Below are 15,499 nucleotides of genomic sequence, written 5' to 3' on the forward strand. Positions count from 1 at the left end.
TTATGAATGTTTTTTATTTGTTACCGGTTTTATAGTATGTTTAGAATTTAGAAATATTTGTAATGCTAGTATATAAAGTCATTTGGATGTCTTATTTATTTAATTCTACATCTTTGCATTTCTTGAACGGTAAAAAGTTTTTCATTAGCTGTTTTTTCTTTTCTTTGTTGTTTATCGACATAGCGCGTGTTCAGCAAAATTAGTTGGAAGCTAGTAGTGAGTATCTAGAAGGAGAAATTAAATATCCTCCTACCTTTTGTTTCTAATTTTCTTCCTACATATTTAAGATGATGACAAGTGTAAAAATTTAACATTTCATTCAAATTTAAATCAAATTAAATGACACTTGTCACTATCTAAAATAGGTAGGAGGATATTAGGCACAAAAAGTAGGAAGATAATTAATTTCTTATCTAGAAGTTGGAAGCTGTATTTTTATTTGTATGAGTATTCGACAAAAGTAATTGAAAACTTTTAAATATGTAAAATTACATAAAATGACTTAACTAAAATAAGTGATTGATTTTAAAAATAGCTGGAAGGTAGTAGTGAGTATCTAGAAGTCGGAAGTGATCTGACTAGCATGGGGGTGTTTAGCGAGCTTGAAGTTGTTTTTAGATTTGAAACATTTTGTTTTAGCTAAAATTTAATATAGTTTTTTTGTTTTTTTTTTCTAAAAAGAAGTTAAAAACTTGAAGCTTGCTAAACACCCTCATATTATTCAAATATTCAGTTTTATACACCCAATGTCATCTATTTTCTCGAACCCTATTTAAGCCCGACCGTCTTATTTATTTATTTATTTTTTATCGATAAACAACTTGTATTATCATTTTTTAAGCCACAATAAGTGAATACCTTAAAAAAAACATTTCATTTTATCACTCTATACCCATTAAACTAGACCATATAATTGGTTTAAGCCCCAACACAATAAACGAGGGATGGCAACGGGGCGGGTTTGAGACGGGTTTTGGTAATCCCGCCCCATCCTCGAATATGAAAATCGATCCCGTCACCGACCCGATTCCCAACGGGTACCCGTTTACCAAACACTATCGGATCTGCGGGTGTCCCAACGGGGTAACGGGGAACCCCGTTTAACATTCAAATTAAGAATAATTTTGATGCAATGAGAATACAAAACCATTAGACTTAGTGATGCAAACATAAATTCATATCAAAAATAATTTTGATAATTTACAAAACCATTAAGAACAGACATATTTGTTCTGATACATAAGTGGTTACTAGTGACAAAAAAACAATAAGACACTAGCATTCATAAACCATAATATCATTGTTACTCGAAGTATTATGAATAAAAAAATATCAAAACACTAGCACTACAAATAAATAAGAAGCTATCTCGAGAAATTATCTTTAAATCATTCACAACAAAGAAGATAACCCAAACTATTTATTCAAATCACATTTAACAGTTCACCAATCAAATAGGGAACTTTTTTAAACCATAAAATCCTTATATAATCGTTTTTATTTTATTACCAACCATTGGTCAATTTTTCCAAGGTTGTTTACTATCATTATAATCGTTTTTCCCAAGCTGTTTTACCAGCCCAGTAATAAGTTGGGATAATGACACTGTAGCACAACGAAGTTTTTGTTTTTTCCCGGATTGGTCACTTATGTTAATTTTGTGCGCAATAGGACACTAAAGTCACGTTTAACCTGTTAAATTGGTCATTTTGCTCAATTTTCACAGGTTACCCGGTCAAAATGCCTACGTGGCAGGAATATCCTGATTAATTAAATAAATACATAAACCAAAAAGAAAAAGCAAAGAAAAGAAAACAAATCACAGTTTTCTTCATCCCTTCGTTTCTTCGTTCACCAACGAGTCCACATACCCAAACACCGTAAACAACAATCGCCCACCCAAAACCACCACAAAGAGCGCCAATATCGCCCTAAACTGTGTCGTCTGTGTCGTCGAAAACCCTAATTTAGTGTTGGTTCATAATGAATTTACGATTGGAAAGTGATGGATATGGATTTACCCGTCATAAGCCGAAGACGATATGGATTTAGTTTTGTGTTCTTTGTTTTTCTTGATGTTAGAATCGATTTGTGCAATCAATCAATTACAATAAGTTTTTGTTGTAATCGATCGATCTTGAGGAGCCACCAAATCAATTTACGTTCTTTGTTTTTTACTTTTCTTGATGTAAGAATCGATTTGTGTAATCGATCGATTACAATAAGTTATTGTTACAATCGATCTTGAGGAGCCACCAAATCAGTTCTTGTTAACATCGCGATGGTGGATTCCTTCTCATCGTCAAGGGTGGTAGATTCCTTCCAGATCTCGACATCCATATTTGATTTCAGTTTCACGATGGTGGATTCGTTCCCATCGTCAACAACTCAGAGTCCAAATCGATTTCAATTTCACGGTGGTTGTCTTCATCAGCGATCGATCTGGGTGGTGGATGATGGTGATAACTAATCTTCTTCATTAGCATCGATCTAGATATGGGTTTCTTTGAGAAAGGCATTTTGATTACATTGTGCAAAAAAGGATTTATTGGCAATATGTTGAAGGTAATCGATCTGCATTATTTTTCTTGAAGGGTCATTGTTTTGAGTCTCCGAATTTTGTGGTGGACAGCGGTGGTAGACTGTAGTGGTAGTGGTGATTATTTTTTTTAAACTCATTATTTTGAGTTGCAGGTAGCAAAGAGGAGATTTCATTAGACATTTTTTTTTGATTTACAGGTTCATCATGTTTAAACTGAGACAAATGATAATGTTTCCTAAAAAATTGTTACTTAAAAGATCAAGATTCCGGAGCTCTAGAAGCCGGAGTAGCTCCGGTGGGATTTCGCCGGTCAACCGGTTTTTAGGAAAGTTCAAGTATTTTAAGGTGGAAATGTTAGATAAATCGGGAATGGAACCGGAGAGGGTATTGTTTGCCAAATTCAAGATTTCGGGGGATTGAAGTTGTCCAATTCAAGAAGTAATTCACTTCCATTAAATTACGTGGCTGCCAAATAATAAAGGTAAATTAATTATTAAATGCTACATTAGCTTTGTGACCTGGTTACCGGTTAATTTTGACAAAAATGATTTAATTGACAGGTCAAATATGAGTTTAGTGGTCTAATGCGCAAGAAAATTAATTTAGTGACTAAATCGGACAAATGATGAAACCTTAACGTGCTACAGTGTCATCTTCCCTAATAAGTTATATCTAAACCTGTTCATGAACCCAACAATCGTTTTTCTTAAGCCCTTTTCAAGCAATAAACGGGTTACGGGTCTTGTTTACTATTTTTCTTAAGCCATTAAAACATTTTTTAAAATCATTTTTTGTTTTCAAATCCATCCCACAGGTTGTGTGTATCCGATGACTGCAGTAAAAAAAAATCATCTTCCGTTTCCAGATCTTGGCACAAACTTTTATTTTTGGCAAACAAAGAAATATATCTTATGGTTAAAGCAGATTATGAAGATGTGAGTGGATTAGTTTGGAAGAGACACATGTCTGATGTCTGACGTCTGGAATCCATGTTCAACTAGACTTAATTGTTTTTTTTCCTAAGTATTTATATATAATTATTTTAGTTTACAACCCTAAGAACTATAGTTATAAAATTAATGAAAATTTTATATTAAAAAATCAAAATCAGTAATCAATTATTTTAAATAAATTATAACCTAAGAGACATTTTTTAGTTATATAAAATTCTAGCCGTTGATTTAAATAAATACGTGAAGTTAAATCAACTTATAATTTGTATTAATTTAATTTAAAATTTTAATTTAATGTTATTAATTTAATATCATTAAAGTGAGAAAATTTAAAATGAAGAATCAATAACTAATTTAATGTAATTAAAATGAGAAATTTATAATGAATAATTAATATGTTGACAAGTGGGTGAAATATAATATTAACTAGTTGTGAGACTCGTATATTATATGAGTTATTTAAAAAGAAAAAGTTAAATATAAATATCAAAATATTTAAGAACTTTGAATTTATAAGAAAATAAGAAAAATAATGAATTATTATAATGAAGATGTTTTTTATCTTTTAAATTTAAACAAATAATTTAAATAAATAAAAAAACTAATGAGCTTTAATTTTAGGAATTTTAAAATTAAAATGTAAGTTCATTAATGAGAATGATATTCACTTATTACTACATTTATTACTATTATTACATTAAAATATTATACGAAATTTAATAAAATAGAAAAACTCATAAAATGGTGGGAAAAAAATTAATTTAAAATAACCACAAATGATATTTGGCAAATTGAATGAGTATGACAAGTGGCAAAAACTTTCATTTATTAGAAATGATGAGGATTTTTAATAGTACGACACTTTTCAATAGAAAAATAAACATATTTTTTATTAGAATAAGACGACACCATGCTAGAAAACTAACAAAAATTACAAGGGAATAGCCAACAAATGATTTTTTAGCCAATCAACAGAGTTGAGTTTTAGCTTAAGGTTCTAGACTCGAACCATTGAAATGAAAACTAATAGATCATCTCACGTAAGGAACCTTTTCTAAGACTATTGGAGTTGAGACTTCATTGGAGATTGAAATTTTGAACCTTTGGGAGTGTTGGGATCCATGTATTTTATTACTTGTTCGTTGAAGAAAATAAATTTAAAGATTGTTCAAAATTTTCAAGAATTTAATAGTTTTTGGTATTTTCAAGATTTTAATACCGAAAATGTATTTTTCAAGTATGATTGTACCAAAATGTATTTTGGTTGAAAGACATTTATACCATATGAAATTTGGTTTGAAGTTTTTACCTCTTTAATATATCATCTCTAATTTTGGATAGAGCTTTATTTGAGTAATGTTTTTTTAACGACAAATCTACTCCTAAACTAAACTTTAATTCACTTATGTCCAAAATTATTTTTTTGAACGACAAATCTAATTTACTTATAAACCACTCCTTAATTGCACTTATGTCAACGATAAGACTTGAACCTTAACCTTAAGAACGATAATATTTAATATCACTGGGCTAGAAACCCTTTTGTCCTTATTTGACTAATGTACTGATTTTACTTTGCAAGTGCATTCAGGAGCATGCTAGATGTCTTTATTTTCATTCCTTCATCTTCTTTCTCTCCTCTCTTGTTGGAGTTTTATCAACAATGTAACCATTCAATAAGTAATGGTCATTTCATAGTAGTTACCATTAATGAAATTGTTTTGAAGTCTAACCCTTTTCTCATATTTAACTTCCAAAATTGTGTGTGTATAATCGTACTTTGGAGCTTTCATCCCATCTTAACAATAATAGAATAAAGTTATACTTTTCTTTCTATTTAACAAATTTCCTGGTTATTTTGATTTAAAAAAATAGTTTTAATACAAGAGCAGTATTCCCATGCACTCTTTTGGTGAGAATGGATAGACTTTTGTGAAACCAATAATGTTTCTTTCTCTTGAACAAATTTCCTGGTTATACGATGTAGATTTTGACAAATTGTCTATATATTCAGAGTGACAACATGATTGTTACCTGACAAGTTGTAAAACAATCACCGAAAGATAATGATAGATGCATATGGATAGTTTTTTCATCATAAATGATGTTAATATTGTCAAACCCATTACAATATAAAAAGTAGAATATATCGTTATGATACGGGATCGTGGTTTACTTTTATGGTTCTTTGATTTTACCATTTGGTAAAGTTTATGTGTACTAGACTAGCTAGCTGAAATTGTTGATATAACTTTCAAGCGAAAGAGTTTCTTAAGATACATGTTACAAAAATTTAAGTTTCCTCCTCCTAAATAATACAATTTCTCGAGCAATCACGATTTGTAATTATTTATATTATGTCTTTTTTTTTCTCAAGTTAAATAAAAAAAAAGACCTTGCATTCTTTCATTTTTTTTCGATCGGACCATGTTAATAGTTATTTTTTTTCGAAAAAACTTGTAAAATGTAAGTTTTTTCTAGAAATAATTAATAAATTTAGGGTCTTTCCGAAAAAAATGAAAAAATGCAAAAAAAAAAAAAAAAAAAAAAAAAAAAAAAAAAAAAAAAGAAGATAAGTTGAAGTTTGATAAAGAAAACCCAATATATAAAGTTTTTTTTATAATTTTTTTTTTAAATTTGATAAATGTAAAAATCTCAACAAATAATATATTAAACTTCTTTTTTCTCTCTGTGAGCTATTACATGTAATTACCGTTTTGTTAAGGTATACAATTAAGTAAATTAACGATATATAAAAGTTAAAGTATCATATTTTTTTTATTAGAGAAGGTGGTAGGAGGTTGTGAAACTCTGGCCACATTATTATAAAAACACGCAAATATCCAAATTCAATTAATTAATATTTTGTTTGTGGAACGGGAAGAAAGTTTTTGATATGTATAAATGACTTATGGGCGAGGTCCATTACATGAAAATTATTAGGAACTTTCCTTTTGCCGCCCGTTAGCATTATCTTTTGGTAAAAATAAACTATTAAGTATTAACTGTAAATTCTATCTAAAATAATTCCTTAATTTGAAAAACATTTTTAAGAGAATTACTTCATTTACATAAGTACATAACATGAATAATTTTGTTTATTTGTCAGAAATTATTTGACACAAGTATTTACTTCAAGGTATAAGACTTTCTAAGATCAACATCGTAAAAACATAATGAAAACAATACATCTACCACAATAACTAAATTATTTCACATAATTTATTATTTATATAAAATATTAATTACGTTTGAACTTAACTTTTAGATGATTATAGGTCAAAGTTTCCAAATAAAAAAACTAGTATAAGAAAACTTTATTTCATAATCTATATCAATATGCTTATAAACATAAAAAATAATAAGTTAAAGTCTAAATTATTATTTTACTAGGTGTGAGACTCATGTATTATATGAGTTTATTTAAAAAATATATATATATATATGAAATTTCAAAAATTTAAGAATTTGAATTTATTAGAAAAATAAGAAAATTTTTGAATTATTAGAATTAATGAGGTTTTAATACATTGAATACATTATATATATAAAGTCTTTCTAATAAATACCTTACATATATATATATATATATATATATATATATATATATATATATATATATTAACTTACATATTAAATGTGGAATTTTAATTTAATAAAATGAAAATTACAATAAAATGAAAAGTGGAAAAGAAAAAATTCTAGAAAATACCATGTGGCAAAATGAATAAGAATGAGACATGTGGCAAAAAAAACCCTTTATTTATTAGAGAATTTATCTAATTTAAAATAACATTTGATATATAAATAAAATTTCCTAATGTAAAATAAAACATACATGTTTTTATCAGGAATTATCAAATCTTTAACAGATATTTAATGTTGAATGAGCTGATTGATCAGTATAAGAAAAATAAGAAACATATTTGATTTTTATATCAATTTTGAAAGGATTACGACTCAATAAGTTGGTATTATCTTGAACAGATAATGCAATTTTTAGGGTTTGGATCGTTATGGATTAGTTGGATTAGAGTATGTTTGCAATCTTCTCGCATTTCTATCCTAGTAAATGGTAGTCCTACCAAAAAGTTTAATCTTCGAAGGGGCTTGCATCAAAAAGATCCACTTTCTCCCTTTTCATTTATCATATGGAGGCCTTCATGTGGCATTTGAAGATATGAGTTTGACCGATTTTTACACAGGATAAAAGGTTGGTTGTAGTGGTGTAATTTTATCATATTTATTATATATTTATGATACTCTATTCTTGGGGGATTGTATATCTTAGAATATTACAAAAATTATGCTTCCATTACACTGTCTTTGTCGACTTTTGGTCTAAAGATCAATCTTTAAAAGTCTAGCCTATATGGGATTGGAGTTAGTATTGAGGCGGTGGAGCACCTTACGTTTTTTACAATGTGTAAGGAGGAGATTTTTTTGTTTTTATACATTAGTGTAGCACCTGGTTCTCGGTACATACTCCTTGTAATTAACATTTTTAGGATAATGCATTTTTGCCTTGGACTCGGTGAGTTGATGGACCAACTCGCTGAGTAGGAGCGGGATAAGACGTGGGGACTGAACTTTGGACTCAGCGAGTCGGTTCTTGGACTCGGCAAGTAGACCCTGTTTGGGCAAAAACCCTAATCCGGTTGTTTGCACCCTATTTAAACGCTCTAACTTGACCTCCTTTGTCCCTAACACTTCCAAAGAGCCGAAGAGCGAAACCCTAGCCCCTATTTTGTTCTTGAGAGTGATTTTGGCTTTGTGAAGAAGGTTTGGAGCTTAGAAGAAGAAGAAAGAGGTTGTAGTGTACAAGGAGGGGAGGTAGATCCGGAATCTACACTGCAAGAGGCTTCCATTCAGGTAGAAAAGCCCCTACCTTGATCACTAGTTCTTTAGATACCCCTTTTGTCCCTAAACTGGTGGTTTTCAAGCCCTAAAACACCATACTCCTTGTGTTTGTGCTTAATGATCCGAAAGGACTTTAGATCTAGACATTATGGACGTATTAGAAGTATAAAGCTTTTGTGGTTGGAGTGATTGAGGTACCCATTGAGTGTATGACCTCATAAAAAGCTTGGATTTGCCTTTTGGAGCTTGTAGGGCCATGCATGCACGTAAAGTTTGCAACTTTACGTGATAAGCATGCCCTAGGAACATAGATCTATGGTTTTGAAGCGTTGCATGTCTCAGATTTGGTCTATATGGTAAATGGGTCAAGGGACTCGGCGAGTTCTATGAAGATGGCCTTAGACTTGGCGAGTTGGATGAACAACTCGGCGATTCCTATGAATATTTCCTGGTACTCGACGAGTTGTTCTTCAAACTCGGCAAGTCAGATGAACTGTTACTGAGTGAGAGGGGTTAAAGTGTTGGAGGTCCAACCCTTCGTATCTGCATGCAGAATTAGCAATTTAGCGTGTAGCAATAGTCCCAGAAACCCAAATCCTCAAAAAAAGATGCTCTGGGGAGGATTTGGAAGCGAGCAGGAGATCTGCTCGTGGGGACTCGACGAGTTGTTTTTGGAATCGGCGAGTATACATAGTGTGGGTTTGCAGTGTGCATTGATTTTGATGAGTTCTCATTATCTTTTAGATTTAGTATGGCGACCTTTCATGTTGAAGGTTCATATCTGTGTGAGAGGCATTTTTGCAACAACATAGTTGCAAATATTTTGAGGTTTATGAGAGAGGATTTGCATATGTTGATTGGTACTGTCAAAGTTAATCGTAGTGGTGGACGAGCGCCTAGAGGATAGTTTTCCATGGGGTCGTAGAGTCAAGGAGTTTGATGCTTGTGGAGCTCCTCATTTCTATCGGAGTAGGGAGTCGATCATCAGTATGCATTGGATTGCCAATATAGAGAATGCCTTTCATGTCAGCTTTTGTCTGACGAAGTCCAAGGTCAGATTTGTGATATGTATTTTTCATGACAGAGCTAGGGATTAGTGGTGCGAAGTTGTCCAGAGCTTAAACCTGATGCGGTTGAGTCTTTGTCATGGGAGGATTTCCTCACCAAATCCAAGAGGGATTTTACGCCGTCAATTCAGTTTTAATAGCTAGCTCGGGAGTTTTTGGCACTTGAGCAGACTACGAAGATTGTGGCTGAGATCAACACCATGTTCATAGAGAGATTGATGTTTTTCCTTAGTATGTGGCTTCAAAGGAAATAAGGATGGCTCGCTACCATGATATGTTGAGGATGGAGATCCAGGAGCACATGAGTATCGCGAGTTATAAGACTCTTTTAGGTTTGGTGGAGGCAACCAGGAAAACAGAGTTGGATTTGGAGACTCATCAGGGTAGTTGTCGGGCGCCAGTTTTTGGATGTTTCAGATGTGGTTAGGAGGGTTATTACAACCAAGAATGTAGTCCGAGGGAGGAAAGAGTATGCTTCTCTCGCAGTCGGCTAGACCATAGTATGGTTTATTGTCCTCTGATATCGGATGGGATAATTTTGGACTCGACACCTTTAGCTTGGCAACTGCCTGATGGGTGACAGGGGACAACTAGAGTCCCAAGTGTCGGGATTTGAGTAGAAGATTCTTCAGTTCGGTAGGATACAATAATCCTTGGTTTTTTAGTTGCTTTTATTTATGTTTTCGTTGTTTCAGTTGTAATCTTAGATGATATGTTGAATGGTATTGATCATGTCAACTTTGGATCTATCTTGAATGATTATGTATGGTTGGATTGTTGTTATAGTGAGGTTATAAATGTGTGTTGGAACTCTTTGGGTCTTGTTTTTATGGGTTGTAGTCATATGCTAGAGCTCTTGAGTTTTGTTTGAAGAATTTAGATTCCCTTATGCTTGGTGATGTTAGGTGTGGTTATTAGAACCAAGTGGTAATGTTTTGAGTTAGTTTAGAGTTTTGAATGGTTTTAGAGTCATCAGATTCTAGACAATTCCAAACGGGGAAAATCATTTCTCGGATTAAAGGATTTGAAGGTGCATGTCATCCCCAAGTTTCTTATTTGACAACAAAGGGTAGAAGGTTCGAGTGTTTGGTAGGAATGAAGCTTATGAAAGGAATGATGTTCAGCAGCCATATGTGATCAAGGAAATAGAAGTTGAGGATTCAAGGTTAACTCGTCTGAGGGTTTGAAGCATCGGCAATGGTGTAAGTTTGGGTTAGTGTCTAGGTTTAGGTTGATGGTTGTGTGAAGGACTCCCTTCTTGTTCTTGTCTGATAAAGGCTTTCGGTTTTGAAGCACAGATCAAACACCTGATAGGGTCTATTAGACTAGGGGTCCATATCATGCCAATTTCTGTTTCTCTCTTTGTAGGTTTGTTTAGAAGACCATGAGCGATCCCATGACAATTGCGGAAATGTTGTAAGACTGTGGGAGGAAGATAACATTCATATGAATGAAATAGATCGAAAGTGTTGTAAGACCGTAGGAGGACCACATCATTTATGTGGTTGGAATAGACCGTTGGCTGAAATAGGTCGAGAGTGATGTAAGACTACGATTTGGCCCGTAACATTCACTTGGATTAAAGCAGTCCTGTTGTTGTATGTTTAGTCGTTCCTTTGTTCAAACTTTATGGATTTTAGAGCTGTGTTGATGTATAAGCTAGGTTATCCTTTGTTTGTTTGGATTTGGTTTGGAGTTCTATTGTGCGTTTGTGTGTGAGGTTGTTGGTTTCAGCAGTAGGTCGTGTATTCCATTCTTCAGTTATTAGTAGGATAATGTAAGGTCAGGGAAGTTTTGGTTGGATTATATATATATATGAGTTAGGTTCATATATAAACCTTAACTATTGTATGAATGTATAACTAATTCTTAACCAATCTGTAACGACCCAATTTTTTTTTTTTGATATTACTTTAGAAAAACATTAATAAATAAAAACATTGTCTAAATAAAAAGAAACATTGTTTGTTCACACCATAACACATTGCAACCATGTTCTCAAAAGCCAAACCGTACATCCCATCAAAATATCAGAGTACAATCCCAGTAAATCTCATAAATGCGGAAACCGAAGAGTGTGTGTATGACGTGCCGCTACCGCGCCGGCTCCTTCCCCTTCGATGCAGAGGTACCTGAAAACAAAACTGTAAACGTAAGCACAAAGCTTAGTGAGTTCCCCCAACGTACCGCATACCATACGAACACATAACATATATACTGCCAGGCTATTCTGGGGTGCCTGACTACCCGGTACGGCCATTCTGGGGTGCCGACCTACCCATACGGCCATTCTGGGGTGCCGTCTTACCCGTGTCAAGCCATTCTGGGGTGCTGACTACCCATCGGTCCTAACAACCGATCCTCGGGGACTATTTCACCCCTACTACTACGATCACATATAACATAACAAGCCAGCATGCATACATATCGTCACATACTGTCAGACGTATCTGGGGTGTCTGACTACCCTTTGGTCCGAACAACCAAACTCTACTACTATCACATACAGCATATCATGCTAGCATATAACATGTCAGATACTAGCGAACTTGGATGATATCACAAAGACAATCATCTATCATACAACTCCTACTGGTGGGTCGGCATTGTGGCCTTAGACCCACCGCTACTGGAAGGTAACTCACCTCAAAGTAGCTGCTGAACTGATCGGGAACTAACTGACTGCTGCTGCTCCGGGAGTCCTCCGGCTGCAATTTCCACGACATACTCAATCAAACACTGCTAGCTGTCCTTTAGGTAAAATGACCATTTTACCCCTGGATTATTTCTAAGCCAAAGCTGGAGTCAACTTTCAGTTGACCCGACTCGCCGAGTGGATCACCACTCGCCGAGTCCCTAGCAAACCAATGTCCTGGGTCCCTGGTTCTACTCGTCGAGTCGGGCTATGACTCGACGAGTTCACCTTCTATCTGTCATTCAACACCTTCATCCTACTCGCCGAGTTGTATGAACAACTCGTCGAGTTCATCTTCATCCGATGAACACTTTATGCTAAGACTCGCCGAGTTGTATGAACAACTCGCCGAGTCTGTTCTTGAGCTATGAAGATTGCCTTGGACTCGCCGAGTCAGGGCATTGACTCGCCGAGTCCTAACATGGGTGAGTTCAGCTCCCAACTCACCGAGTCACCCCCCTGTGACTCAAGGCTCAACTCGACACATGAAGAAGGGACCAATTCGGTGACTCGCGACCAGACTCGCCGAGTCACCTATGCGACTCGCCGAGTCGCCGCCATGCACTCCTTAAATATACCGATTTGCTCGGTTCCAGACCATGCCATTCATAGATCTGGACTTCTAGGACACGAATCACACGTAAAGTTTCCAACTTTACGTGTGGATATTCACCAATATGGATTATAAGGCTCAAAATGTCTCAAAATGGTAGATCTAGGGCTAACAAGCCTCATGAGGCCAAAAAGCTAACAGATCTGAGCTCCTGGAGCTCAATCTTACATAGATCCAAAGGCCAAACGCCTTATTACAACATATAATGAACATGCAAACTTGGGGAATTGACCAAGAAGGACCCAAATGAAGTTTTAAGCATAGAATCAAGGGGAAAACGGGTTATACCTCAAAGGAAATGTTGAAATGACACAAGGATGGCTGATCTCCTTCTCCTCTTCTTGATCTACCCTTCTTACTCTTCAAAACCTTCAAGGACACACCAAAACACCTCAAACTCTCAAGGAAACAAGGGAAAACGATGTAGGGGGAGTTCTGGGGGTGAATGGGGACGAGTTGGGGCGGAATGAGAGTTTAAATAGGGTGCAAACCCTTGAAACTTAGGGTTTCATCCCGCAGCGGTGACTCGCCGAGTCCAGGACATGGACTCGTCGAGTCGCCTACTTAAAACGCGTCCTGAGTCTCGTCCCTACTCGGCGAGTCGGACCCTATGACTCGCCGAGTCTAAGGCTAAATTAGGGCAATGCACAAATAAAATTCACATACCGGAAACCAGGTGCTACAATCATTTTATATAGATAATTTAGGAAATTATTAATTAAGTTAATTTATCATCTCAAATTAAATACCTATAATTATGGTAAGTAGTTGCATCCACATAACTATTTTTTTTGCTTTTTGAATCAAATCCAAATTAGTTTAAAAAAAATCGAGATACAGCCTCGAGAAAGAAATCACATCACTCTATTTTTGTTTCTTGAATCAATGGCTAGGGGTTTCTCCCCGCCCTTCATGAATCACGCACCACATAATCATAACCAATAAATCCTTTTGCTTTTCCTTCTTATAGTTGACGATGGTTCATAAAAGATACAAGCATAGGTTGGGGGAAAAGGGATATACATGCCAAAAAAAATCTATTGTGTTTCTTCAAGCTGCTACTGTATTCCAAAAATAAAACTAATAGTAAATATATTTTATTCTTACTAGAGAACCAAAAGGTAATTCTTTAAGAATATTTTATATTTTCTAAATTCTAAATTATTTAAGAATTGTTTTGTGTCAAGAATGTTAAATTATTTTTTAAGAATATCTGCACTATTATTCTTTTCGAATGCATCATCATGTAAAGGGTTTTTTTTTGTTCAATTTTGTTGTTTTTTGACAATCAATGCATTATTCTTTGAGAATGTATCAAAATATAGAGGTTTTTCACGGTAAAAACATAGATGTCTAGCTATGTTTTGATTTCTTTTTCTTATGAAAATGTTGGTTTAATGGTTCAAATACGTTTATCATTCAATGTATTCTTAAAGAATTAACTTTGATTCATAAAGAATAAATTATGATTATTCAAAATCGTCTTACGTGAATATATTTTAAACGATTCTTTTCAACAAGCATGAAAGTTTAACTATTTTATAACTAAAAAAATTGATTCTTAATCATTGAAAAAAATGTTTACTTAAATAAAAAATTGAATATAATCGTTCTCAAAAATTGATATCTAATATTCGTTAAGAATGTCTCTAATAACCGGTGATTAGATTTTGAAGAACTGATACGTTTAAATTTTATGATTTTCTTATAACTTGTTTAATTTAAAAAAAAATGATGATTAGGATATTTAATTGTTTGATTTATTTATTAATTAACTTAACTTATTTTGCTAAAATATAAATAATTTTATTTTCTCTCTCTTAATAAAAACTCATATCTACATTTATAATTAATTACGTGTAATTATATTATAAATGCTAGTCCATGTTAATAGCATGTACCTTAAGATCATATTCTTTCGTTATTTTAATCTAATGGTCATAATTTAATTATATATTCACACAATAATTGTGATCCACATTTAATCCTAACCCATATATATATATATATATATATATATATATATATATATATATATATATATATATATATATATGTGTGTGTGTGTGTGTGTGTGTGTGTGTGTGTGAATGAATGAATGACTTTTGGTCAGCATGTTTGATGTACGAGGGTGACATTGTCTGCTTGGAAGTTAGAAATTTTGGAACTTGAAATTTTAGCCAAAAGAAAAGAGAACGAACAACATGAAGAGTAAGGAATGGCCTAGAAGAAAACAATGATGATCAGAGAGTTGTCAAGATTGACACGTCAATAGGAGAAGACTGAAGACCAAAGACCAAAGAAGGTGTGGGTTGCCTGAGAAACAGAGACCGACAGAAAGAAAGAAGTTTGGCATGAATAGTTTGGATTAAGGCGGTGAATGTTGGTGTTAATTTGAACCATGTCAAAGCCATGTGTTTTATACATGGGCAATTTAGTCTTTTGTTAGGAGTATGACTAAGTAAATAGCCACATTGGCTTTAGAGATTTAGATGGGCAGTAGGTGCAATCGTTTTAGGATAAGTAGTTGGAAGTGTGTTATTTAAATATCCTTGTCATCGATTGATTGATAGATTGGAATAACACAGGAAAATTTCCCAATATCCTCTCTTTTTACTCTATTTTTGCTATGTGAAACAGGACCTGAACCAACATTTGGTATCAAAGCAAGTTGAAGAGGGCTGTTTTGAGAGTCGACTTTTGGTGGGAGGAGCCTTTGGCAGCAGGGTAGTGAAAGCATCAGAAGTAACAGGTTGGCAACAGAAAGAA

At 33.7% G+C, this 15,499-nt stretch overlaps 1 long non-coding RNA gene across 1 annotated transcript; it reads left to right on the forward strand.

Moving 5' to 3' along the window:
• The first annotated feature begins 1,830 nt into the window (after positions 1-1,830).
• LOC145074276 (uncharacterized) lies at positions 1,831-3,703 on the forward strand. The gene is made up of 3 exons (XR_013691774.1): positions 1,831-2,565; positions 2,740-3,023; positions 3,357-3,703. It is a non-coding gene; the product is annotated as an uncharacterized LOC145074276 (long non-coding RNA).
• The last annotated feature ends 11,796 nt before the right edge of the window (positions 3,704-15,499 follow it).

The sequence above is a fragment of the Lactuca serriola genome, chromosome 9 (genome assembly GCF_051521515.1).
Source record: "Lactuca serriola cultivar US96UC23 chromosome 9, Lser_US96UC23_V15, whole genome shotgun sequence".
In the NCBI taxonomy this organism is placed as follows: Eukaryota; Viridiplantae; Streptophyta; class Magnoliopsida; order Asterales; family Asteraceae; genus Lactuca; species Lactuca serriola.